Raw genomic sequence first — 27,674 nt, forward strand, 5'->3', positions numbered from 1 at the left:
AAGATCTCGAAGAGATATCTTCACTTTCATATTCATTGCTTCATTATTCACAATAGCCAAGATATGCAAACTAAGTGTTCACCTATGGGTGAATGGATAAAGAATATATGACACATATATTATATATATATATAATATGGAATGATTATATATATAATCATTATATATAACGAAATACTCAACCACAAGAAAGAAGGAAATCTTACCATTTGTGACAACATGGATGAAACTTGAGCACATTATGCTAAGTGAAATAAGTCAGTCAGATAGAGAAAAAAGAATATTGTATGATGTCACTTATATGTGGAATCTAAAAAAGCAGAATTCATAGAAACAGAGGGTAGAATGGTAGTTTCCAGGCACTGGGAGTGGGGGAAATGGGGAGATATTGGTCAAAGGTACAAAGTTAAAAGATGAATAAGTGCTAGGGACCTAATGTACAGCATGGTGACTGTAGTTAATGATACTCTATTACATACTTTGAAAGTTACTAATAGAGCAATTCTGAAATGTTCTCATCACAAAAGAAATGGTTATTGTGGGAGATGATGGATCAGTTAACTAACCCTACTGTGGTAATAATTTCTCAATATACAAGAATATCAAATTAAAAAGAAAATTTGAAAGCACTCCTAATATAACATTATTGTCACCAATTTCTCAATTATGTTTGTAGCTAATAATTTCCCCTGTTTCTTAATAAATCCAGAGAATCTCAGATGGGGAGCATCTAAAAATCAAGTCATACCCCTTTATTTTAAAGATTAGGACACTGAGATCAGGGAAATGCAATAATCCAGGTAGTAAATTAAAAGTCATACATGGTTCATCTTATATAAACCTTGTCGAAAACCTAGTTGAATTTTAGTATTTACATATTCACAAATAGAAATGTAGCTGTGAAATTGAACCAAATTAGCAGTCAGTGGTGACTAAATATTTCCTAGCAGGTGCAGCCCTTAAATTTATCTTGTCTCACATTCCAAATGATGCAACAAATGCAAGATCTCAACTATATTCAATCAACACATCCTAATACAAGTGAATGCAAATACTCATATGAAAGGTCAACACTAATACCAAGAAATCAGTAGTATGAACTCTGCTGAGACATTTTTTACCTAAATGACAATAATATCATACAATTATAATAAAGATAAGGCTAGACTTATTCATCTTGGTTAACTTGGTTCAGTGTTTAAAATGTGACCTAATCTTTCCCATTAATGTCCATTCAAGTGATCTTTCAGCTGCAGGATTATATCACAGATCCAAAACAGTACTTAGAAACAGGTTGTAAATTACTAATCCAGCATATACAAATTTAGAGCACAAATTAGCATCTCAGGTAACTCACTTACAAATAATGATTTAGAAAAGATACCTAAAATGAGAGAGAGACCTCTGTGTACAATATGATTTCGTGCATGGTTGTAGCATCTTTATAGGTTCTAAGATCTTCCTTACAGAGGTCACATAATACCTTATTTATGCACAATTTTAATAGTTAGACATATATTAAGTTTTTTTAATCCTTGTAACAGCTCTATGAGGCCGGTACAATACTTACCTCTGTTTTACAGATATGGAAACTGAGGCATAGAAAAATAGTTCAAGGTGACTAATCACTGAACTACACAGAATTATCAATTGATTAAACAGTTTTTGATTAGAATTTACTATTTTATACTTGAAATTATTGTTTATCCATTTACCAAATATGTTAAACCTCTGTTATGTCCAGATACTCTTCTAGAGCCAGTATGCAGCCATTAAAAAAAAAAAAAAAAAAAAAAAAAACAGTTAACATCCATATGTTCACAGTCTTACAACCAAAGGCAGGAAGACAATTAAAAAAAAAAAAAAAAAAGACGATTCTTCTTTAGTCTTGAAAATGTTCCTGAAGAACTAAATGGAATAACGTGATGGAACAAAAAATGATGGGTAGTAAGTGGGATAATGTACTTTAGATGAGGTGGTCCAGAAAGCCCTTTCTGATGCAGCAACATTTTAGTTGATATGTCAATGATGATAAACAGTCAGCTATATAAAATTACAAAGGAAGAACATTTTAGGCAAAGTGTAGAGCAGATAAAAATTTTCTTATTTGAACATGAGTTTGACATGATCAAAAGACAAAAAGAAGCCAGAGATACTGCAGTGGACAAAAGAGGGGATGAGATTAGAGTAGATGGGGGGCCAGACACTGAAGGGCCTCACAGGCCAAGGTAAGGATTTCTAACTACATAGGTAAACACTAGAGAATTTTAAACATTTGTATGATATTAACATGATCTTATTTACATCTAAAAAGATAATTTGGTTTGCTTTGTAGAGAACGGACTCTAAGAGAAATGGACAAAAGTAAAGCAAGAAGACTAGTAGAAAGGGTGTTGCAATAGTCTATATAAAAGTTGGTGGACTTAAGATTTGTCAGTGATAGAAACATCCAAGTTGCTTATTATTGTTAACCATTCTTCTTGCCCGCAAGGCAGATTCCAGCCTCCTGTTTTTATCGATCTATGTTCCGGATTCTGGTCTAAACTTGAAGATCCTTTAGGACCCAACATCATGGTCTAGATTAAAGGACTGAAATTGTTATGACTCTACTACCTTCTTCTACCAGCAACATCAACTAGAAATATGCCATATAGATTCCTGTCTATTTGACAACATAGTCTGGATTTATGGCCACACCCTTGTTCTGACAAATCTACAGTAGTGTCAGTTCCCCAATATGAAACCAATATTCCCAAATTCCTCTGCATTCTTACTACCTTCTTGGCAAAACTCATGGCATGTCACATCTGCTTATGCAATGACCTTAAATCTCTAAGAAGAGAAGTAAAGTACTTAGACTCAGGGAGGTACAATTCCACCATATTCCTCATCTGTCTCATTTCCCATGGAATATTAAATTCCCGATACTATAGAAACAGTTTTCATTGGGATAAAGATACATGAGAGAACATTCAGAAAAGAGCAGGTAGAATGGTATGGCAGCTGGAATCTTCTACTTGATGAACCATTGAAGAAATATGACGCTTTAGCTAACAGTATAGTAGGCATTAGTAAGAATTAAATAGTCTTTAAATATTGGTAGGGTAGCATTTCAGGAACTCTACACGGGTTTAAGAACCTGTAACTGTACTTGGGAGACAGATTTTATTTCAATTTGAGGAAATACTTTTTTGCCAAGGATCAAATGGACTCCTTAATAGACATTTATTTTTTGCATGCTCGGAAAAATCTTCCCTCCAACTTTTAATAATGATATACTGTTGATACTTAGGGGAAACCCCATCCTGAGAACATTTGGTTTGAGTAAGTGCAAAACACAGCTCATCTCCATCACATGAGATGAGCATAATACCTATGGATATCTGATCAATGAGAGTATCCAATCTGCCAAATGACAGTGATTCATTCCAAAGAGGGGCAAAGTTCCCTAGTCATGCAAAAAAGACTCAGTTCCAGGACAGTTATTTAACTAACCTCTCTTTCCTCTAAAGTTGCTGAAATGGGAAAACAAAGCTTAGAACTTCCAAAGGCCACAGTGTGGAGAGAGATCTTGTTTGAGAATGAAGTAAACACGGAAGAAAGAAGAATGATTCAGGGTGTGGAGGAGAATACGTTACATGAGTCATGAAATTCTCTTTTTACTTAAGTAATTTTGAATTGGATTTTTGTTACTAGCAACCAAAGAAAACATGATTAGCACAGGACAGTGCCTACATGAAATAGCTATAGAATAAATATATGCAATTTGCTTCTTTCCAAAAGATTGCATTACTTTCAGAAAAACATAACTAGCTTGCATGAAATAATGAATAATATGATGGCAGAATATATAATTAATTACTGAACTGATGGCTTATAAATTTTTTTGTCCTTATGTATACATGCCATAGTCATTGGAAACAGGCTCTTACATGCTCTTATAAGTAGGACATTTGACAAGTTACATAACCTTCTGTTTTTCAGTTTTCCATCAATGAAAAGGGAAATATGATAGCATCTATCTTATAAAATTGCTCAAAGATTAAATGAATAATAGATATAAAGTGTATGACCCAATGTTGGCAAATAATTATTTCTCAATCAATATTAACTATAAGTGTCACTGTTATTGTCATTATTATCATCGTCATTTTGGTAGGCAGCTTGTGACATGGATCCCAATGACCCCACATCTTGGTATTTATGCCTTTGTATAATCCCCTCCTCTTGAGTATTGGCTGTACCTAGTTGTTTGCTTCTAATAAAGAGAATACAAGAAAAGTGATTAAATATGATGGGATAAGCAAGACCATGACTTCTATCTTGCTAGTGCTTTCTCTCTTGCTGTTACTCTCTCTTGCCCTCCTACTTGCTTGCTCTGAAGAAATGAGCAAGCAGGCTTTAAGATGCTCTATGGAGAGATCGAGTGGAAAGGAAATGATGAAACCTCTGACCAAACAGATGCTCCATGAGAAAGTAAATTCTGCAATAACTATGTGAGTGAGCTTGGAAGCAGATCATCCCCAATCAAGTCTTCAGATGAGAATACAGCCTTGGCTGATACATTGATTGCACATAGTGTGTGCATTCCTGATCTGCAGAAACTATGATACATACAGAGTGAATTAAGTCAGAAAGAGAAAAACAAATATCGTATATTAATGCATATAAATGTGGAATCTAGAAAAAAGGTACAGATGAACCAGTTTGCAAGGCATAAATAGAAACGCAGGTGTAGAGAACAAACGTATGGACACCAAGGGGGGAAAGAGGAGGGTGGGATGAATTGGGAGATTGGGATTGACATATATACACTAATATGTATAAAATAGATAACTAATGAGAACCTGCTGTATAGCACAAGGTACTCCACTTCGCTGTACAGTAGAAACTAACACATTGTAAAACAACTATACTCCCAATAAAAAAAATAAATAAAGAAAGAAAGAAAGAAATATGATACAATAAATGTCTATTGCTTTAAGTCATTATATTTTCATGAAATTTGTTATGCAACAATAGATAACTAATAGCTAATAGTCACCTTTACTGCCATGATACTCAGGAGATACTCATGAGTAATCCTATATTCCAGGAATGCCTTTTGAAAAGTAGGGACTTTGAAAGATTAAGATAAGATTGGGATAGGGACATCCCTGGTGGTCAAGTGGTTAAGACTTCACCTTCCAGTGCAGGGGGTGTGGGTTCGATCCCTGGTTGGGGAGCTAAGATCCCACATTCCTCTTTGCCAATAAACCAAAACACAAAACAGAAGCAATATTGTAACAAATTCAATAAAGACTTGAAAAATGGTCCACATCCAAAAAAATCTTAAAAAAATAGATGAGATTGGGACATGCATAAGAGGTGAATGGAGGGTGTGAGGTGTGAGGTCATTTAAAGTGACAGAAAACCATGGGTAAAGCATCAAAAAAGAATACTGAATATTTAAGAAGCATTAAGATAAGCTGAAATAAGACTGAGATGGGTGTCTGGGAGTAAATTTGACTAGACTGATGGAGATAAAATCAAGTTCACTAAAGTTCAGGCTTTTCCACTAGACTTATTAGATACTTGATAGCGGGATAAGGTTCTGCCTTAATTCCCTCTTTCCAAAGTGCCTATGATTGGGCTTATCAGAAAATATTTAATCAAAAGTATTTGAATGAGAAGCAAATGAGAATAAGGTGAGTTTCTAGGCATCAGAAATCTCTGGGGAATTTTACAATTAGAAGTGACATGATGAAAAAAAAATGTTTACAGAAAGTTATTTGAGTGGACATCCGTACCATGGATTACAGAGAGAAGAAACTGTTGTCATGGAGGCAAGTTCTTATCCATGTATGAGGACATGTGAACACAGACTAAAGGGAGAGTGGTAGGGATGGAAGATACCCAGAGACAAAGAACAGTCTTCCCAGAAAGCCACAGGTAACCAGCCTGTGCCCAGAATGTCAGATCTTTAGAGATGTCAATATAATTAGTTGATCTATCATTCCTTCTACTTTCCTTGCTAGGAATTAACTAAACTATGAATTCTCTACTCATTATCTCTTCCACTATTGTCCATCTGTCCATCTGTGCAACTACTGTCCACCTGTAGCAGAAATAGCTATAAATCTAGAAGGACAGATGACTATTAGAGGTAGATAGGGTCACAGGCCAGAGCAGTATTTTCAGAGAGAGGGGAAATCATGAAAATGAATTCCAAACACCGACGTTTTCTATTTTTCAACTTATTGACATCCTATTTGATTCTTGAAATTAAGCCTCATAAATCTAACAGAAAGAATGAAATAAATAAAAATTACTGTATCTGAGAATCAGTCCACTATTTTTTTGTTGAATGACACAGAGCTAAATTCTGAGTAAACTAAAATAATTTAGACACACACACGCACACACACAATTTCTGCCCTAATGAACCTTATGATCTGAGTTTAAAAAATAAAAATGCATAACTAGCCATATAAAAGAGTAATGAAAGCCATTAAATTATAGAGATACTCTTAATGTGTAGCACAATATAATGAGAGTGATTTAACTTTGTCAATATTTAATGGAATATTGATTTATATGTATAAACCCTATTACTAACAATTTAAAATAGAATGTAAGTATTTGAGAAACTTTTTCTAAGGCAGTGACTTTTCTTCCTCACCAGTTTCTTGTTTGTAATTTTATTGTTTGCCATCTGTCCTTTGCCTTTGTTTTGTTATTACAAGTTATTTTGAAATTCTGTAGAAAAATGAATGAATTATTATTTAAATATAGTAAAAAAAATATATGGAAAAATAATTGATAGCAATGTGACAATGAAAGAGAAATTACTTGTTCTGCAAGAAAGTAAACTGTCTACATGATATTCTTGAGAAAAGCAGAATCAAATAACATTTGGGATTAATGTCTATGTGAGAGTTCATTAAGGTGAGAGAACAATCAGGCCGTTTCAGTTTGTACCTTAGTTTTTTCAAGTAAATTTCTCACTCAACTACAACACACTTACAGAAAAGTACATAAATCATAAGTGTAGAGCTCAATGAATTTTTATAAATTGAACCCAACTGCAGAGCCAAAACCCAGATCAACAAACAGAATATTGCCAGCACCCCATAAAGACCCTTAATAGCCTCCAAGGCACTTCTGCCCTTCTGAAGGATAAACATTCTATTCATTTCTCAAATCATAAACAACATATGCCTAGTTTGTAAATTGTAATTAATGTTTATTTAAATGTTTTTAATTTTCATCCATATTGTGTGATGTTACACTCATTCATTCTCATTTATGTAATGGTATTAAAATGAATGAATATGTTAATTTACAAAAATGTATTTATTCTACTCTAGATGGACATTTGGGTTGGTTTCTAGTTTCAGACTATCACACACACACACAAACACACATATTTGGACTGGGCACTATGCATGGTGTAAAATTCCTTAGATGATTGAGTTCATGTCATTTTTCAATAAAACAGAATATTATAGTTATTATTAATATCCTCATTCTTAAACTGTAGAAACTGCGGTTTGGAGAAGGTTAGTAAGTTGCCCAAGAAGACATAGCTAGTAAGTAAGGGAGGTGGAATTCTTGATTCAACACATAAAATCTTTATGTGCCAGAATTCTTGTAGAAACAATAGAAAAAGCAATAAACAAAACAGATCACAATCCCTGTCAACCATTTTGGTTGGTTTTGGGGAAGGAAATAATAAAATGTCATACATTAGCTGGTGAGGTAATAAATGTAAAGAAGAAAGTAAAGTAGGAAGGGAAATAAGGTGTGGGTGAGTGTTGATTGTAAAGTGTGGTGACCAGAGAAGACTTATGAGAACAGTTCTGTTGGAATCAAAAATCAGAAGGAAAACCTGTCTAATTGAAGAGCCCATGCTGTTTACTGCCATATTAAACCAATAAATATACATTTATCTTGTCTTAATAGAGATTTCCTGAAAATTCTGTACATCCTTTTTTCTCTTTTTTTCTTTTTGGCAAACAATCCATTGGCCACACAGTGTATAGATCATTAAACAGAACAAAACAAAACAGAGCAAACAAAATAACACTAATATTTTAAAATTGATTAGATTTATATAAACACAGAATAAAAATGATGGAGGAAATAATCAGTGAACTTGTAGAAATATCAGTAGAAACAATCCAATATAAAGAAAAAACAATTAACATGACTTCAGGAACCTGTGGGTCAATACAAAAAAATTCTAACATATGTATAATTTCAGTCCTAGAAAGAGAGGACACAGAGAAAGGGGAACACACAATATTTGAAGAAATGGCAGCCTAATAATCATATATTTTATAAAAGACATATAGATTCAAAGAGCTCAAGAAAGATAAACACAAAGTAACAGCACCAGAAAATATTGCCTTGAAAGAAATGTTAAGAGAAGATTGTCAGGAAGAAGAAAAATGATATAGGTCAAAAACTAGTTTTTTGTAAAAAAAAAAAAAAAAAAAAAAGTAAGATCATCAAAGAATGAATAAGTGAAGGTAAAATAAAAACTTTTATTTTTATTTTTCTTAATTCATCTAAAAGGTAACAGTTTATTCAAAATAATAACAAAAATATATTTGGTTATGTAAGCTTATATATAAGTGAAATGGATGACAGCAATGAAGAAAAGGACTTGCTCTACCCATGAAGTGGTATAGTTTTATTTGAAAGTGGACTTGGATTAGTTGTAAATGTGTATTGCAAACTATAGGGCAACCACTAAAAAAGGTAAAATAATAATAATAATGTATAGCTGATATGCTAAGAAAGGAGAGAAAACTGAATCATGTAAAATGCTCAATTAAAACCGTAAAACGCAAAAAAAGGTGGAATAAAAATATGAAAAAAGAACTTTGGCAACAAATGAAAAGCTATCAATTAAGGTATATATGGGAACTATATTTAATCAATAATCACCTTAAACACCAATGGTCTAAATACACTAATTAAAAGACAGATATAGGGGCTTCCCTGGTGGCGCAGTGGTTGAGAGTCTGCCTGCCAATGCAGGGGACGCGGGTTCGAGCCCTGGTCTGGGAGGATCCCACATGCCGCGGAGCAACTAAGCCCGTGGGCCACAATTGCTGAGCCTGCGTGTCTGGAGCCTGTGCTCCGCAACAAGAGAGGCCGCGACGGTGAGAGGCCCGCGCACCGCGATGAAGAGTGGCCCCCGCTTGCCGCAACTGGAGAGAGCCCTCGCACAGAAACAAAGACCCGGCACAGCCATAAATAAATAAATAAATAAAATTTAAAAAAAAAAAAAAAAAGACAGATATAGTCAGAGTGGATCAAAAAACAAGCCCCCAATTTGTTCTCCACAAGAAACCCACTTTAAATATAAAGACTCATATAGATTAAAAGTAAAGGGATGGAGAAAGCTATACCATAGTAACACTAATCAAAAGAAAGCAGGAGCTATATTAATTTCAAACAGAGCAGACTTCAGACCAAGGAAAGTTATTAGAGATAAAGAAGGGAATTACATGATGATAATGTGGTCAATACTTTATGAAGACATAATAATCCTTAATATGTGTTAGCCCAACAACAGAGCATCAAAATATGTGAGGCAGAACCTGATAGAAATACAAGAAAAAAATATATGAATCCACAATTTCAGTTGAAGAATTTAACATCCCTTTCAGAAATGGACAAATCCATTAAGCAGAAAAACAGAAATGACATAACTGAACTTAACAGTACCATCAATCAAGTGGTTATAATTGACACCTATAGAACATTTCATCCAGCAACAGGAGAATATATAATTTTATTCTCAAGCTCATATGAAACAATCATTGATAGTTCACTTTCTAGACTACAAAACACACCTTAACAAATTTAAGGGAATAGCAATCATACAAAGTCTGCTGTCAGGTCACAAGGCATTAAATTAGATATTAATAACAGAAAGATACCTGAAAAAATACACTTGAAAATTAAACAAGACACTTTTGAATGACAAATGGGTTCAAGAAGAGAACTCAAGAGAAATTTTAAAATATTTTGAACTAAATGAAAATGAAAATATAATTTATCAAGTTTGTGGGATGCAGCCAAAACAGTACCTAGGGGGAAATTTATAATATTGAATGCATATTAGAAAAGAGAAATCTGAAATCAATAATCTAAGCTTCCACCTTAGGAAACTACAAGAAGATAAGGAAATTATATCCAAAATAAGCAGAGGAAAAAATTTAAGAATTAGAGCAGAAATCAGTGCAACTGTAAACAGAAAATCAATAGAGAAAATTAACAAAACAAAAATCTTTTTTTTTTTTTTTTTTATGTAGCATATAGCATACCAGGAAAGGAATTTTTAGAAGATTGTTAATGTCTACAGACAATAAAATGGTAACCTTTGTTATTATTATTTTTTTACTGGACAGCGATCTACAAATTAGTATGTAACTTCATAATTTGGGGCCTCTAATCAAATAGCAAATTGGAAAGTCAAACGAAGATACATTCTAGGGAATCAGTTCTTGGGCAGCCTGATTAAATAATGACCAAGCATGACATTGAAAGGACATGGAGTCTTCCTCTTTATTTCTTATAATTTCTTGTTTAGCCTCCAGCCTTTACCTCTCTAGACTGAAAACTCCATGGAGTCAGGAGCTGGTGTGTCTTGTCTTTTTCACCATAGTAAAAATCATGCAAGCACATAATGTGCAATGACAGGCTTTAAGTATGCAGGGAATAAATGTTTGGCTGAATTGAATTGAGTTTTAGAAAGGTTAGTAACTTGCATAAAACCAAATAGTAGGTGAGTGGCAGATGACCTGAGATTTCTTATACCCTCTCAATAGGGAGGTGTATTAGTTTCCCAGGACTATAGTAACAAATGATCACAAGCTGGGTACCTTAAAACAACAGATACTTATTCTCTCCCAGTCCTGGAGGCTAGAAGACTGAAATCAAACATATGTGTACATAACAAGAGAACCTCAAAATACATGAAGTAAATATTGACTGAATTAAAAGGAGAAATAGGAAATTCAACAATAGCAGTTGACTTTAATTTTAATTTTAATAGTTAACAGCTAGATTGAAGATCAAGAAAGAGACAGAAAATTTGAACAATATTATATAACAAATAGTCTTAACAGATATCTATAGAAAAATTTATTCAACAAGAGCAGAATTTTCATACATTGTTTCCAAGTGCACATGGAACATTCTCCAAGATAGATTTTATATTAAACCATAAAATAAGTGAGATATATTTTAAAAGATTGAAATTATACAAAGTTTGCTCTCTATACATAATGAAATGAAATTAGAAATCAATAACAGAAGGAAATTTAGGAAATTTATAAAAATGTAGAAATTAAGTTACACACTAAATTACCAATGGGTCAAAGAAAGATCATAAGAGAAATTAGAAAATGCTTAGAGATAAACAAACAAAAAAAAACACCCAAAACGTATGGGATGCAGCCAAATGGTACTCAAAGAGAAATTTACACCTCTAAATGTATACATTACAAAGGCAGAAAATAACCTAAAATTCCATCTTAAGATATTAGAAAAAGAAAAAGAAGATAAACCCAAAGCAAGCAGAAGAAAAAAAAAAAAGTAAAAATTAAAGTGGAAATGAAGATTGAGAATAAACAATAGAGAGAATTAACAAAACCAAAACTTGTTTATTTGAAAAAAAATCAACAGAATTGTCAAACATTTACCTAGATTGAAAAAAAGAGTGAAGACTCAAATTACTAAAATCAGAAATGCTATAGAGGATATTACTACTGACATTATACAAATGGAAAGGATTTAAAGTAATACTATGAATAATAATATGCTAACAAGCTAGATAATCTAGAGACACAAACAACAAAATTGATTTGTAAAGAAAGAAAAATCCTGAATAAATCTATGACAGATGAAGAGACTGAGTTAATAAAAATAAAGATAAACTTCCCTCAAGGAAACCTCCAAGACAATATTGACTTCGCTGCTTTGCTGGTGAATTATATCAAATGTTCAAAGGAGAATTCATGTGAATTCTTCACAAACTCTTCCCAAAAATAGCAGGGAAAACTTACTAACTCATTCTATGAGGCCAGTGTTACCCTGATACCAAAACCAAGCAGACATATCAGAATAAAAGAAAGCTTCAGACCAATATCCCCTTTGAATATAAATGCAAAACAACAGCAAAAGCAACAGAACCTCAACAAAATTCTAGCAAACTAAATCCAGCAAGAAGATATGAAAAGGATTACATACCATGTCTGAATGGTATTTATTCCAGTTATGCATGGTTGGTCCAACATTTGAAATTCAATATATGTAATACAAAATTTTAGTAGGATAAAGGGAAAATCCACATAATCACCCCAATAGATATATCAAAAATATTTGACAAAACTTAATACTCTTTCATGATAAAAACACTCAACAAACTAGGAATAAAAGGGAACACTCAACCTGATAAAGGGCATCTATGAAAAATCCCCAGATAACATTCTACCTAGTAATTAATTATTGAAAGTTTTCCTTAAAGATATAGAACAAGACATAAATAGCCTTTCTCCCCACTTCTATTCAACATTATACTGGAAGTTTTAGCCAGGGTTAGAGACTTGTCTTAGGTTAAAAACAAGAAATAAAAGCCAGCCAGGGCTTCCCTGGTGGCGCAGTGGTTGAGAATCTGCCTGCTAATGCAGGGGACACGGGTTCGAGCCCTGGCCTGGGAAGATCCCACATGCCGCGGAGCGGCTGGGCCCGTGAGCCACAACTGCTGAGCCTGCGCGTCTGGAGCCTGTGCTCCGCAACGAGAGAGGCCGTGACGGTGAGAGGCCCGCGCATCGCGATGAAGAGTGGCCCCCGCTTGCCACAACTGGAGAAAGCCCTCGCACAGAAACGAAGACCCAACACAGCCAAAATCAATCAATCAATCAATCAATCAAAACATACGCATCTGATTCAAGATCCTCATTAAAAAAAAAAAAAAAAATTATAAAAAAAAAAGCCAGCCAGACTGGATTTAAAAAAGTAAAACTACCTCTATTTGAAGATGACATGATCTTATATATAGACAATCCTAAAGAATCCACAAAAAATTATTAGAATCAGTAAATGAGTTCAGCAAGGTTGTAGAATACAAGTTTAATATATAAAAATCAGTTGTATACACTACAAATGAATAATCTAAAAATAAATTAAAGCACTTCCATTTACAACAGCATCAAGCAAAATAAAATACTTTAAGCAAGATGTGTAAGACGTGTACACTAAAAACTATGAAATATTGTTGAAAATAATTTTAAAAGATCCAAATAAAAGGTAAGACATTGTTTTCATAGATTGGAAGGCATAATATTATTAGCATGGTAATACTCCTCAAACTGATCTACAAATTCAACAAAATTTCTATTAAAACTTTCAATACCTTTTTATAGAAATAGACAAGCTTCTCCTAACATTTTAATGGAATAGCAAGAAATACTATTTTAACATTTTAAAATAATAGACAAAACATCTTGAAAGAGATGAACAAATTCAGAGTACTTATACTTTCTGATTTCAAAATCTACCAGAAAGCTACAGTAATCAAAACAGTGTGGTACTAACATAAGGAAAGACAGAGATCAATGTAATAGAATTGAAACTCCACAAGTAAATCCCTCCATTTATGGTCAGTTGGTTTTTGCAAGGTGTTATTTCTATGGACAAGAAGTCTGGAAGCAAGATATCATCAGAGCCATAATCCTTCTGAAACCTGTATGGATATCCTTTCTTGCCTCTTCCCAGCTTTTGGTGGTTTTACTGGCAATATTTGGCTTTCCTTGGCTTGCAGCTTCATAACTCCAATCTCTGCCTTCATCATCACATAACATTTTCCCTGTGCCTCTCTGTCTTCATATGGCCATTTTGCTATGAGGACACCAGTCGTATTGGATTAGGGGCCCATCCTACTCCAATAAGACCTCATTCTAACTAATTACGTCTACAGCAACCTTATTTCCAAGTAAAATTACATTCTGAGGTACTGGGAGTTAGGATTTCAGTATCTTTTTTGGGGGGTGGAGGAGGTAAAGACACAATTCAACCCATAACAGATTCCAAGATAATTTAATGGAGAATGAATAGTCTTTTTAACAGATGATTCTAGGACAACTGAATGTTTATATGCTCTTAAAAATGAATTTGAACCCATTATCTCACACTACACACAAAATTATCTAAAAATTGATAAAATTCTTAGAAGAAAACATAAGGGTAAGTCTTCATGACCTGGATTAATTAACTACTTCTTATATATGACACCCAAAGCACAAGCAACATAGGGAAACGTAAATAAATTGGACTTCACCAAAACTAAAATCATTTGTGCATTAGAGGACATTATTACATAATTAAGGGGACAAATCACAGAATGGGAGAAAATATTTGCAAACCATATATCTTTAAGGTCTAGTATCCAAAATACATAAAGAACTCTTAAAACTCCACAATTCAATGAAAAAAAAATCCACAATAAAAAGACAAATAGCCCAAAGAGAAAAATGAGTAAAAACATAAACAGACATTTCTCCAAAAAAGATATACAAATGACAAATAAGCACAGGAAAGAATACTCAGCATTATTAGTCATTAGTGAAATGAAATCCCAAACCACAATGAGATACTGCTTCACACCCAGTAAGATGTTTATAATTAAAAAAATAAAATAAAAACAGCTAGTGTTTGTGAAGATGTAAAGCTATTGGAACGCTCATACATTTCTGGTGAAAATATAAAATGATGCAGCCACTGTGGAAAAGAATGTGGTAATTCCTCAAAAAAGTTAAAGATAGAGTTATCATATGACTCAGTAGTTCTACTCATAGGCATATAACCAAAAGAACTAAAAACATATGTCATACAAAAACTTGTACATGGTATTTACAACAACATTATAACAGCCAAAAAGTAGAAGTAACCAAAAGTCTGTTAACTGATAAATGGATAAACAAATGTGATACATGCATAAGATGAAATATCGTTATTATTCTGTCATAAAAAGGAATGAAGTACTGATACATGCTACGACATGTGTGAATCTTGAAAACATTACACTGATTACAAAACCAAGACACATAGGCTACATTTTATATCATTCCATTTATATGAAATGTTCAGAATAGGCAAATCTCTAGAGACAGAAAGTATATCAGTGGTTTTCAGGGACATCTGAACACAAATCAGGGGTGAGGAAGAAAGGAGAATGACTGCTAATCGAGTTTCTCTTTGGAGTGAACAAAATGTTCTGAAATTAGGAGTACAGAGGATCTTTAGGACGATGAAAATACTCTGTATGATACTATAATGGTAGATACCTGTCATTATATATTTGTCCAAAACCATAGAATGTATACACCAAGAATGAAACCCTAATGTAAATAATGAACATTGGATGATAATAATGCACCAATGTAGGTTCATCAGTTGTAGCAAATGTACCATTCTGGTGGAGAATGTTGATAATGGGGGAATCTGTGAATGTGTGAGGGCAATGGGTATGTAGATATCTCTGTAACTTCCTTTCAACTTTGCTGTGAACTTAAAATTTCTCTAAAAATAGTCTTTAAAAATGTTTCGGAATTACATGGTTGTGATGATTGCATGTTTCTGTGATTATACTAAAACATCCTGAAGTGTATACTTTAAAATGGTAAATTTTATGGAATTTGAATTATATTTCAATTTAAAAAATATGTTTCAGGGAGAAAAAGGAACCCTCATGCACTGTTAGTGGGAATGTAAACTGGTGCAGCCACTATGGAAAACAGTATGGTCGTTCCTCCAAAAATTAAAAATAAAACTACCATATGATCCAGCAATTCCAGTTTGGGGTATTTTCCAAAGAACACAAAAACACTAATTTGAAAAGTTATATGCACCCTTATGTTCTTTGCAGCCTTATTCATAATAGCCAAGATATTGAAGCAGCCTAAATGCCTATCCATAGATGAATATGTAAAGACGTTTTATATATACACAAGATGTATATATAATATACACAAATAGAATGTTATTCAGCCATAAAGAAGAATGAAATCTTGCCGTTTAGGACAACATGGATGGCTCTGGAGGGTATTATGCTAACTGAAATAAGTCAAAGAAAGACAAATGCCATATGATTTTGCTTGTATGTGGAATATAAAATATAAAATAAATGAAAAAAACATAATTAAACAGAAATGGATTCATAGGTACTGAGCCCTAACAGTAAATTAAGACTGCCAAGGAAAGAGTGAAAATGGAGAATTCTGGGGGAAAGCTAACATTTAGGGCAGATTCTTAAAGTGTGATCTCAAACAAGGAGCTTCATCACCACCTGGGAACTTGGTAGAAATGCAAAATCACAGGTCTTACCCAAGATGTGCTAGGTCAAAAACTCTGAAGGTGGAAGCCACTGGTTGGGTTTCAACAAGGCTTCCAGGTGATTGTCATGAAGTTAAAGGCTGAAGTCTGCTGAGACAGAGAATCAGAGAAAAGAACCAATAAAGGGGACTTTAAAGTGAACAGTTGGTAAAAGCAAAAATAAACAAATAGAATCTAATTAAATTTAAAAGCTTTTGAATAGCAAAAGAAACCATAAACAAAACAAAAAGACAACCTATTGAATGGGATAAAATATTTGCAAATGATATGACTGATAAGGAGTTAATATCCAAAATATATAAACAGCTCATACAACTCAATATCAAGAAAACAAACAAGCCAATTTAAAAAATGGGCAGAAGACTTGAATAGACATTTTTCCACAGAAGACTCACAGATGGCTAACAGGCACATAAAAAGATGCCCAGCACTGCTAATTATAAGAGAAATGCAAATCAAAACCACAATGAGGTGTCACCTCACACTTGTCAGAATGGCTATCATCAAAAATTCCACAATTAATAGATGTTGGCAAGAATGAGGAGAAAAGGAACTCTAGTATATTGTTTTTGAGAATGTAAATTAGTGTAGCCACTCTGGAAAGCATTTTGGAGATTCCTCAAAAAACTAAAATTAGAAGTACCATATGATCCAGCAATTTCACTCCTGCATATATCTGAAGAAAACAAAAACACTAATTCTAAAAGGTACATACACCTCAATATTCATAGCAGCATTATTTACGATAGCCAACATATGGAAGCAACCTAAGCATCCACCAAAAGGTGAATGGATAAAGAAGATGTGGTGTATACACACACACACACACACACACACAATGGACTATTACTCAGCCCTATAAAAGAAGGAAATTCTGCCATTTGTGACAGTGTGGATGGACTTGGAGAGTAATGTGCTTAGTGAAATAAGTCAGACAGAGGAAAAATACTCTATGTTATCACTTACATGTGGAACCTAAATAATAAAACAAATGAATGTATATAACAAATCAGGAATGGACTCACAGATATAGAGAACAAACTAGTGGTTACCAGTGTGGAGAGAAGGGGGGGAGGGGCAAGATAGAGGTATGGGATTAAGAGATACAAACTACTATGCATAAAAAAGATAAGCAAAGAAAAAAGAAAGAAAGAACAGTAAGGATAGTGTGATTAAAAACAGGAGATGGAAAAGTTCTGGAAACTATGGGAAAATTACAAGATATAAAGAAGTCTCACCAGGGCTAAGAACTGAAAAGAAGGTGAATATCGTGATGACTTTATAAGAGCCATTTTCCTTTAGGTGCTTGACAATCTCTGAAAGATAAGTTTTAGTAGAGTTAGAATAGAATAAAGAATTGATGGAGAAGAAGGCAATTAGCAGTTGGAGTCAGCATGGGAAGGTCAGGCTTCTGAGTAGAGGTGGTGAAAGAGCAGAAATGGGAGATATCTCCAGGGAACAAGAAGGCTGAGAGACTGGTTACTTCTAAGACGGATGAGCAACCTTTTTGCTACAAGAATAAATCTCTGTCAAGAAACTGATGTCTGATAAAAGAGAGAAAAGAATATGGAGAGAACAAATACTGAGAGAAGTGAGGAGAGAAGAGTCTCTGACACTAGAAGATGGATTAGCTTTGGACTGGTATTAGCTAATATCCAAGGAGGAACAAAAGAACAGAGCATTCCAGACTTGACACTTGATTTTAATTGGAATTAAGTCTCTTGGTTATTTATTTAAATGATGGGTCTATCTTCTTTTGAATCCTTTGTGTACATCAAAAAGCTTTTAGTGTTTACTTCATGGCAATAAAAGGTAAAGTTTCAAGTGTGGTCTCATGTATAAAGATCTCCTGATGAGAGCTTTCAATTATAAAAATCCATGTTTTAATTTAAATTATAAAAAGAATAAGCAGAGAAACTGATTTTCTGAATATTTAGGGCTATTATCTGAATCAAAATAAATTTCCTATAGAAATTCTATGGGATTCATTCATTCAGTAAAAATTCACTAAAGACTAGTATATGTCAAGCACTGTCCTTGTTTTCTGTGTTCTTACATATCTGAAAACAATCAGACAAGGCCTTTTTATCATGGATCTCACATTTTAGTCAGGAAATGGAGCAAAAATTAAACAAATAGATATTTTAATATTTTAAATAAAGAGGAAACATCAAAGTGACAAGTGCTATGCAGAGAAATAGAAGATGATGGTGTGGTAGAGAGTGAGTGACTGGTTGACTATATTACACGGAGAGTTGTACTACTTCAGAAAGTGCTATGGCTATGACAAGTAAATGCACAAATTTTAGTGGTTTCACATTTACAGTCTAATCCAACAGAGTTCAAGTACAGAGAAAGGGCCCCATTAAGTCATTTGGAGACATAGGCTGATGCCAATGCTGCCATATTCAATGCTTGCCTTCTAAGCTTGCTCTGGATGATCACGTAGAAGGAAAAGAACATGGAAGATGGTACATTGGAGGTTTTCACATTTCTATCCAGGGAAACACATGCATCACTTCTGCTGATATTCCATTGGCTAATGCTCAGTCGTATGGTTCCCTTAGCTCTCCACCTTGAAACTACAAGAGAGACTAGGAAACATAGCATAGCCATGTGCCAGGGAAAATGGAAAACCAACTTTTGATGAAGGGTTAGTAGTCCTTCTACAAATTGTCAGATCCCACATAGATCCCAGGCTATGATTAGAAGCTGGTAGACAGTCTTAGGAATAGAATGGTACAATTTGATTTGTATGTTTCAAAGAGCATTCTGACTATGAATAATGGATAAGAAAATGACAAGAATGGGAGCATGGAGGCCAGTTAGAAGGCTTTTATAGTGAGAGAAGATGCTGACTTAATGGCGACTTGGACTACAGTATAATTCCAGTGGAGATGGAGAGAAGCAGAAACACATTGAGAATGAGCTGGAAGCTCTTCAAAAGAGAGATACAGATTGGAAAAAGGACTAGACACAATTCATGAATATAGGTCTTCTCCACACTTCTTCTCAGCTGCTTCTTCTTAGCTCTTATTTCTTATTAGAGATGTTTTCACTTTAAAAATGTTTTATTAATTCTACACCCAACTAATGTTGGTGGCCAGATTTAGTTTTATTCAACAACATTAAATGAGTGTGGCATTTTCCCCAGCTGTCATTACTGGGTGCTTGGATGAGGTCCCCTTCTGTAAACAAAAAAGAACAAGGATTTCAAAGAAGAGCTCACACAAGTTAAATCCACTCTCCAGTTCTGCAATAAGGTTGGAGCTAAATCCAGAAGTGAGAACCTCCAGCAGCTGGGGGAGGGCAGAGGGAAACGGAGCCCATTTCATGCACATGTGACAGTCATGATTCATAATGGGAATCTGGGTCAGAACTTGCAGCTGGGGAAGCACCAGGAAAAGATTACTTTTATTATAAAAGCATGTACTTAATTACAGCTCAGAGCTGGATTTGGGGGTGAATTGCAGAGCTGGAAGGGGAAAGCAAATTAATTTGTTGACTTTTAAAGCCCTCTTACAGTGAAATATGCCCCCTCCTGTTTTAGCAATGGGTTATAACTAAAGAATTTTCACCCTCAAAGCAAGGGTGAGTGTGATGCAATGTGAAAGCAAATAACTTACATTAGGTACCTCCTCAGCCTTGTGAACTGCAAAAGCTTTGGGCTGTGGTTTCTTTGTACAAAGTAAACAAAGCCTAGCCATTGGTCAGGATTATATTCCTTAACAGGCAATATCACCTCCAGAGAAGTTGATGTCCTTGTAAACAATGTCCTTGATTTTATACTACAGTCATTATTGATCATTGGACCCCATAGAGAGATCCTGTTGACAGAAGCTGGCACTCACGTACCAGGAAACAAAGACATTCAAATATACATTAAGTCAATATGTTAAAATGGTGAGAATTAGATTAAAGTTTTCAAGCCATAGCACGTTAGTTATAAAATAACCCTAATGACATGAAAATATTTGCAACTTTCACAATAACTAGGCTTTATCTTTTTGGCCATGCATTGAGCAAGGCAATGAAATACAAAACAAGACTTCTGTCATCAAAAGACAAGCAATCTAGGTAGGGCTAAAAGATATGGATACATTAACACATAATTAATAATCAAGTCATCTGCAGGAAAAAGTCAGAGAAAGTAAGATTTGATAAGCATCTTGAAGGGAGTGGTATCTGATAGGCAGAGGCCAAGAATCTGAAATCATAAACAAGTCATTAGTTGAAAGCAAGAGTGTAAAAGTGGTAGACATGAAGCCTGTTAATAATAATTTTTTTAAAACAGCAAGATTTAGAAGATCACAGACTTATGAAAAATTATGAATTAGAATACTATCACTGAATATATATGAAGATTCAGGAAATATTTCAAAGAAAAGTAAAATATTTGGTGTATTTGAAACTACTGTGATATGCAATTTTATGCTCTCTGAAATATACTTTGAATGAGTCTTTAAAACTTGGAACAATTATAATAGAGAATATCAACAGGATAAAGGATCTAAATTTAATTTTATTGAGTAATACTAATTTTGTCTTATATTATTTGATGTTAGGGCACTTAGATAATGTTCAAAGTTTTATTATTCCTTCATAAGTACACACTGAGAACTTGATATACAAAAGACACTCGGCTAAATTCTATCGCTGAATTCATATATGCTAGCGCTTTTATGTAAGTGCTATATCGCCAATTCAAAGGCACAACATCATAAACTAAGTCCTAAGTAATTAACAACCATTTATATTTGGACTATCTGATGATTGATTCTCATATCATAGATTTCTTAAATTGCTAACACACTATAATTAATGCAAATTATTTACAAATATTTACAACATGAGACTCTTTGGTTTTGATGTGAAATATGGAATAATAGAATCGACATTGACTGGGCAGCCAGCCAATGCCATTCTGGACCTGCTTCTCCCACTAAACTGTCTGCATAAACTTTCACAAGTGACTTGGTTTCTGGGCTTTTCTAGTCTAGAAAATGGGTCAGTGGACTAGATCATGTTGTTTGTTCTTTCCTTCTCTAAAAACTATGATTTCTATGTGTTCCAAATGGAATGTATCATGTGTATTTCTGGTCTCATCACATATGCAAGCCATTGCAGCCTGGGTAAGAATTCTTCCTGCAAATATAACATTATATTCCTACTTCTAGATGTGAACAATGACAGACTTAGAGCTGTCACACTGTCACTGAAGTAGGCCCAGCTTTCACTTTCAACTGGGACCTAGTGTCAGACTTCTACCAAGTAATGAACAAAGCAACAAAACCAACAGTAATTCTAACTCTGCCATGTATGACCATCATCATCATTAGACCTAGGCACAGAGCTTGAAAAAAGGGTTTGGACCCGAACGCCTTCCATACACTAGATAAAGTTAATTTCCAATTTTGGTATCTTCAACTTGGGTAGAACAAGAGAAAAAAAATAAATTAAAAAAAAAATAGACAAATAAGTATCAAATATATCCAGGATTCAAATCTGATTTTAAAATCTAATACTTAAGTTTCATCAAGAAGATACATTTTTAAAGCATCAGGACCAGGGAATAGTCTGAAAGCACCATAGATCACAAAGACAGTAATAAATAAATGGCAAAATAATTAGAGCCGACATTGCATTATACATATTTTGTCTGGCCCTGTTATAAGCATTTCACATATGTTAGCTCATTTAATTCATTTAACCTTCCCAATGAAACTATGAGGAAGGTACTATTATTATCCATATTTTACAGATGATGAAAGTAAGTAACAGAGTTTCAGTAAATTGCTCAGGATCATACAGCTGATAAGAGGCAAAAATTAGTTTTCAAATTAAAACAGCCTGGGTCTGGAATCTGGACTCTTAATCATTTACTACACTGCTCCTGCATGACTGTTGAGAAGAAAGAAAAGAACAACAAAACAACAAACAACCTGGGTAGGCAGATTTAAAGAGACATTGCTGTGTGTACCACTCTTGTCAGTGTACCACTCTTGCTCCAAACTGCTCCCATTTCCCCCAGCTCCTTGTCAACAAATTTTCAAGGAATCATAAACAGTTCCGAAGAAGTATAAAAGGGGATCCCTGCTGTCAAGTGGTGGTGATAACAGAGACATAGGAGGGCAAGCTCTTGCCGGGGAGCAGCAGATACAGGCCTGCACGGAAGAGGAAAGAATGCATAAAGTGCAGAAAAGAGAGGGAAGAGTACAAATGTCCTCCTTACTGTCCCTGAGATGGTGCTTGAAAACCTCAAATTTGTCACTTCTTTGAGTCAAGGCACTCTATAAAAATACAAGTATTATACAGGGATGCTATTAAATTAAATTGTCATTGGGGATTTATCAGCTTATTCATGTTGATTGCTTTCCTCACCTGTCATATTAGCAGACCTGCTGCTTCCATGGAAGCCCAACACAGGTGAGGCTTCATAGACAGAGGCCCACATAAAAGCATGCATACCTGGCAGGAATGTGAAAGGAAGAGAGGCAAAATGGGCTAAAGGTGATTATGGCTTTTACAGTTTCATACAGTACGCTTCTTCATTAATAATCAGGGAAAGACTCTTTGGGAATGAAATGATTGTGCAGTGCTACATTAGATTTGCTGATTCAAAAGAAAACAAAACATTTACCATTATTTCTCTCCATTATTTCTTCTCCCTAAAGGGAAAATAAAATTTCCCAATTCACGGAAGAGCAAAATCTTCACCATTTCTTTTTTCTCCTCCTTCAGTAAAATACGTTTTGGATATCTAGGACCCTTTATGACATATTCCAAAGAGCATTACTGATCTTCTTGGCTACACTGTCACTGCAATTTCTGGGACTTAATGCCTTGTAGACGCTCCCTGGATACCCAATGAACTGTTTTAGAAATCTGTTCTGCTTTGTTTTCCATTTGCTGGTTTCTTCTACCATGTCCAAAGTTACTTAGTCTGACTTCCAGAAAGCAGATGGATGAAATCTCTGAGAACAAAGGCTCCTTGGCTAAGTAAATAACTTGGGAGGGTATTGTGCTTTGCATCAACAAACTGCTTTGCCCACAAACTGCTTTTGTGGGGTCATTTCTACATTTCCCATGTGTATTACTAAATGTGTGAATTTTAGGAAGAGTAGGAGCTGAAATGATGGTGCCTGTAGAAATAATTATTTGGAAAAAAACATGTTTCTAGGTTTCAAATGCAACTCTTCTGATTAGAACTTCAGTTTTAACAAAATTAAAAAAAATTTCTGTACATAGACATGTCTCTATATATGTATGTATGTATATGTGTGTATATATACATATACACATGCATACACACACATATATACATTATATTGGCTTTTACATTATTTGTTACATTGCATTTTATTTGTCCCTTAATTTTATTTAAGGTAAATATTATTATAAATGCCAATTGTTTTCTTTCTTTTATTTTAATCTTGACAAGTAAGTATTTTGGTTAAAATTAGGGCTACAGTTTGAATATCTTTCCCCTTATCTAAAGGATGGACAAGAGAATGTTACTCCTGAGTAGAATACATGTAGAAAGGTAATACTGGTAAGCTTTTTTAAAAATTTATTTTCTTGGAAGCAGAATAAAATGAGATCTGAGTCTACTATTCAAATTCTATATTTTCTTCCTTTATAGTTCATAAGTGAAATATTCCTTCTCAGGGACCTTCAAATTAATGAACATATCTTTTGCCGTTGATATAATAGATCATTAGCCATCTGTGGAAGAAACTGAAAGAGTTGCCTGCAAATGTGTGACTGAAAAATCAGTTATGGGTAAGGTTATATGATAAAATAGTTCTACTGAGATTTGTGATACTGACCATATGCCCGTTCTCCATATCAGAGTACTGAGCTATGGAAGGAGTCCCAGAGAGCTAGGAACCAGCTTACCAAGTGAATCAGACAACTATCTATATAAGCCTAAAGTGCATGACTCATTTATAAAGCTTGATGTGAGAACATGTCTTAGAGTAGACTTTTCTAAAATTTTGGCTAAAACTGTGGGGAGAATTATGTCTGAAAAACAGATTTTTTCACCCTTCAGCCGGTTCTTTGGAGAATCAGAGACCTGCCTCACACCTCTATCAGAAACAGACCAATATGATGGAAATCAGTTCAAAAATAATTTTGTCAAATGAGTAATTCACCGAAAATAAATTGACAATTTTTTATTAGTGTTTTACCATCATCTTGTTAAAGCCAATCAAGAGCAAGCCCCTTAGAAGGCAAACTCTTGCCTTTAACCCACCATACAATCACTGCTACATTATGCTTGAAGAAAAACCCAGAAATGCACTGTCAGAGAATGATACAGTGTGTGCTTTTCCCCCACAATTATTTCACTAAAATCCTTTTCTGCAGAGCATCTAAGAAAACTATTATGATAAGGAACACACTTAGGGAAAAGATAACCTAGCACATGGGAAAAAGAAACCCCCAAAGGCAGAAATTAACAGAGCCCATTCACATACTACCTAAGGAAAGGGTAAACTGGCACGCAAACTCCGCACACTGCCCTTTTGGGAAGATAGTCCTTTTTGAGTCATTTGATTATCTCCTATGATTCTGACTCTCTGCTTACAGAGCAGTCATCTGTTATAGTTTGGCTTCTAGTGCAGATTTGCCTGCAAGGAGAGAATATACTGGCTCGGCCAACAAAGCCACTACAATCCTGTGCTTTGACTTCACTGGAACTTCCAGTTCTTCAAATCCCTCAATCTTTTTCTTTCTTTGCTTTGCTCCTCATCCAACTTAGGTTCCATGAATGGTTCCAGAATTTTGGTTTGCTACTTGCCAGCATTCTAAACTCCCTTGTTTCATTTCTTGTTATTCATAGGATGAAACCATAGCTCTGTATGAATTTTAACTATGTTTCTACATTTGCACCCAAACTGCTGAATTCTGGTGGAGAATGTCTCAAAATAATTGCTTAATTTCTGGTTACTAACTTCATATAGGACCTCAATACTGCCTAGAAAACACTATATTTTCTCATTGCAATCAGTCTCCAATACTCCACAGTGACTTTTTCAAATCTTCTCTATTGCTGTCAGATCTCCAAAGCCCTTACCTCCTCTTGCTTTCTCTCCAAAGAGAAAATGGAGGCATCCAGAGGAAATGTTCTCATCTTGCACCAGAATGCATACAAGTCTACCTATAATTTGTATGAATCTTTTCTTTCTTCCCTTTTATTACAATGAAGAATGGAACTGCCTCCCACTTGAGACCAACCCAATAGCCATGCTTTGGATCACTATTCTCACCTTTTCAGACAACATATACTACTAATTGTCACTGCCCTTCACATGCACAATTACCTTTCCACGACTGCCTTCTCATTAGCCTAAAAAAAGCTCACATTTCTTCAATAAAACGCACACACATGCACTGCACTCATTCCAGAAACCTCTGCTTGCTCCACAGCAGTCATTCTATCTATCTCCTCTTCTTCTCATCCAAACTTTTCTAAAAATTTCTCTGTATTCAGTGTGGTTTTTCTTTAATTGTCTTTAGTTGTATCCGGTGCTTCTTTGATCATGGTTAACTTAAACTAGCTTTTAAATTTCCTCTTTTCTTTTAAATGTCTTCTTGAGTCACCTTTGATAATTTGTATTTTCTTAGAATTATCAATTTAACCTCAAATGTCCAAATAGATCTATATAAATCAGTAGAATTTATTTCTTGTAACTTTTATGTATCTTATCAATAGCTTTAGCTAAGACTCCTTCCTCATTCATAATATTGTTTATCCTTTTTTTTCCTTTATTGTTTGATTATTGATTCAAAGGTTTGTCTAATTCACTGACGTTTTCAAAGAACTACTTTTGGATTTATTAATAAGTTAAAAAATTTTTTTAAATCTAAGTTTAGCTGATTTACACTCTTGTGTTAGTGTAAATCCTTGTTGCTTATCCATTTTATGTCAGTAGTTTGTATCTGTTAATCCCATAAGGATTCATTAATAAGTTCTTATGTTCATATTTGTATTGATTAATTTCTGCTTCCATCTTTACTAATTATTTTATTCTACCAACTTGAATTTTACTTAGTTGTTTATTCTTTGGCTTCATTGCTTCATTTTATCTTTTATCTTTCTTTTATCTTTATCTTTCTTTTTTTTTTTTTTTTTTTTTTTTAGTGAATTTTTATTTATTTATTTATTTATTTATTTATTTATTTTTGGCTGTGCTGGGTCTTTGGTTCGTGCGAGGGCTTTCTCCAGTTGCGGCAAGTGGGGGCCACTCTTCATCGCGGTGCGGGGACCGCTCTTCATCGCGGTGCGCGGGCCTTTCACTATCGCGGCCCCTCCCGTCGCGGGGCACAGGCTCCAGAAGCGCAGGCTCAGCAGCCGTGGCTCACGGGCCCAGCCGCTCCGCGGCATGTGGGATCCTCCCAGACCAGGGCTCGAACCCGTGTCTCCTGCATTAGCAGGCAGATTCTCAACCACTGCGCCACCAGGGAAGCCCCTTTATCTTTCTTTTTAAGCAAATGTATTTAGAGCTATAAATGTCCCACTTTGTACCATCTTATCCACTTTCCATTGGTTTCATAGTATTACATTTTCATTGTCATTTATTTATAAATAATCTCTAATTTTGGTTTTGACTTTTGCTTCAAACCAAAAGTTATGTAAGAGTGTATTTTTAGTTCTCCGTATACAAAAGTCTATATTTGTATAAAAATATAATTCTTGTTTCTAAAACATATTCTGAGAGAGGTTCGTGCATATCTGTGTTTTTTGTTGGTACCCATTTTCTAAAAGGTCTACCTAAAAGTGTTCACTAAAGACAACTAAACCAAAGTATCAATAAATATACATTACTTATGACGACTCATATGATACTTCTTCACGTGAGTTTTTCTCATAATTGTGTCTACAATATTTTTAACTGAGCTGTTTCACTTATTTCAAACTTTCTATATTTGATTGTTTTAATTTACTTAACAAATGAGTACTTTTTAAGCAAATGAAATATTGCACAAAAAAGAAAACCTAATCATATTAGTTCCCTTCCATTATTCCCACCTCATAACTTAATAAATGTTAAATTTCTGGTGTGTGTATTTCCACAGTTTTGTCCTGGATCAACATAAGCAACTATTTATCTACCTTAAAGTAAGGAGAAGGTGGCTATATATTTCTGGAAGAGAGGATCTGGTATGTAATAATAAATCATTATAAAGATAGGTCTCTGTTAATTTATAGGATGTATGAGGGAACTGCAAAATTCACCTCCTAAGTCTTTTCTCTTTAAATATATATATATATATAT

Source organism: Balaenoptera acutorostrata, chromosome 8 (genome assembly GCF_949987535.1).
Source record: "Balaenoptera acutorostrata chromosome 8, mBalAcu1.1, whole genome shotgun sequence".
Lineage (NCBI taxonomy): Eukaryota > Metazoa > Chordata > Mammalia > Artiodactyla > Balaenopteridae > Balaenoptera > Balaenoptera acutorostrata.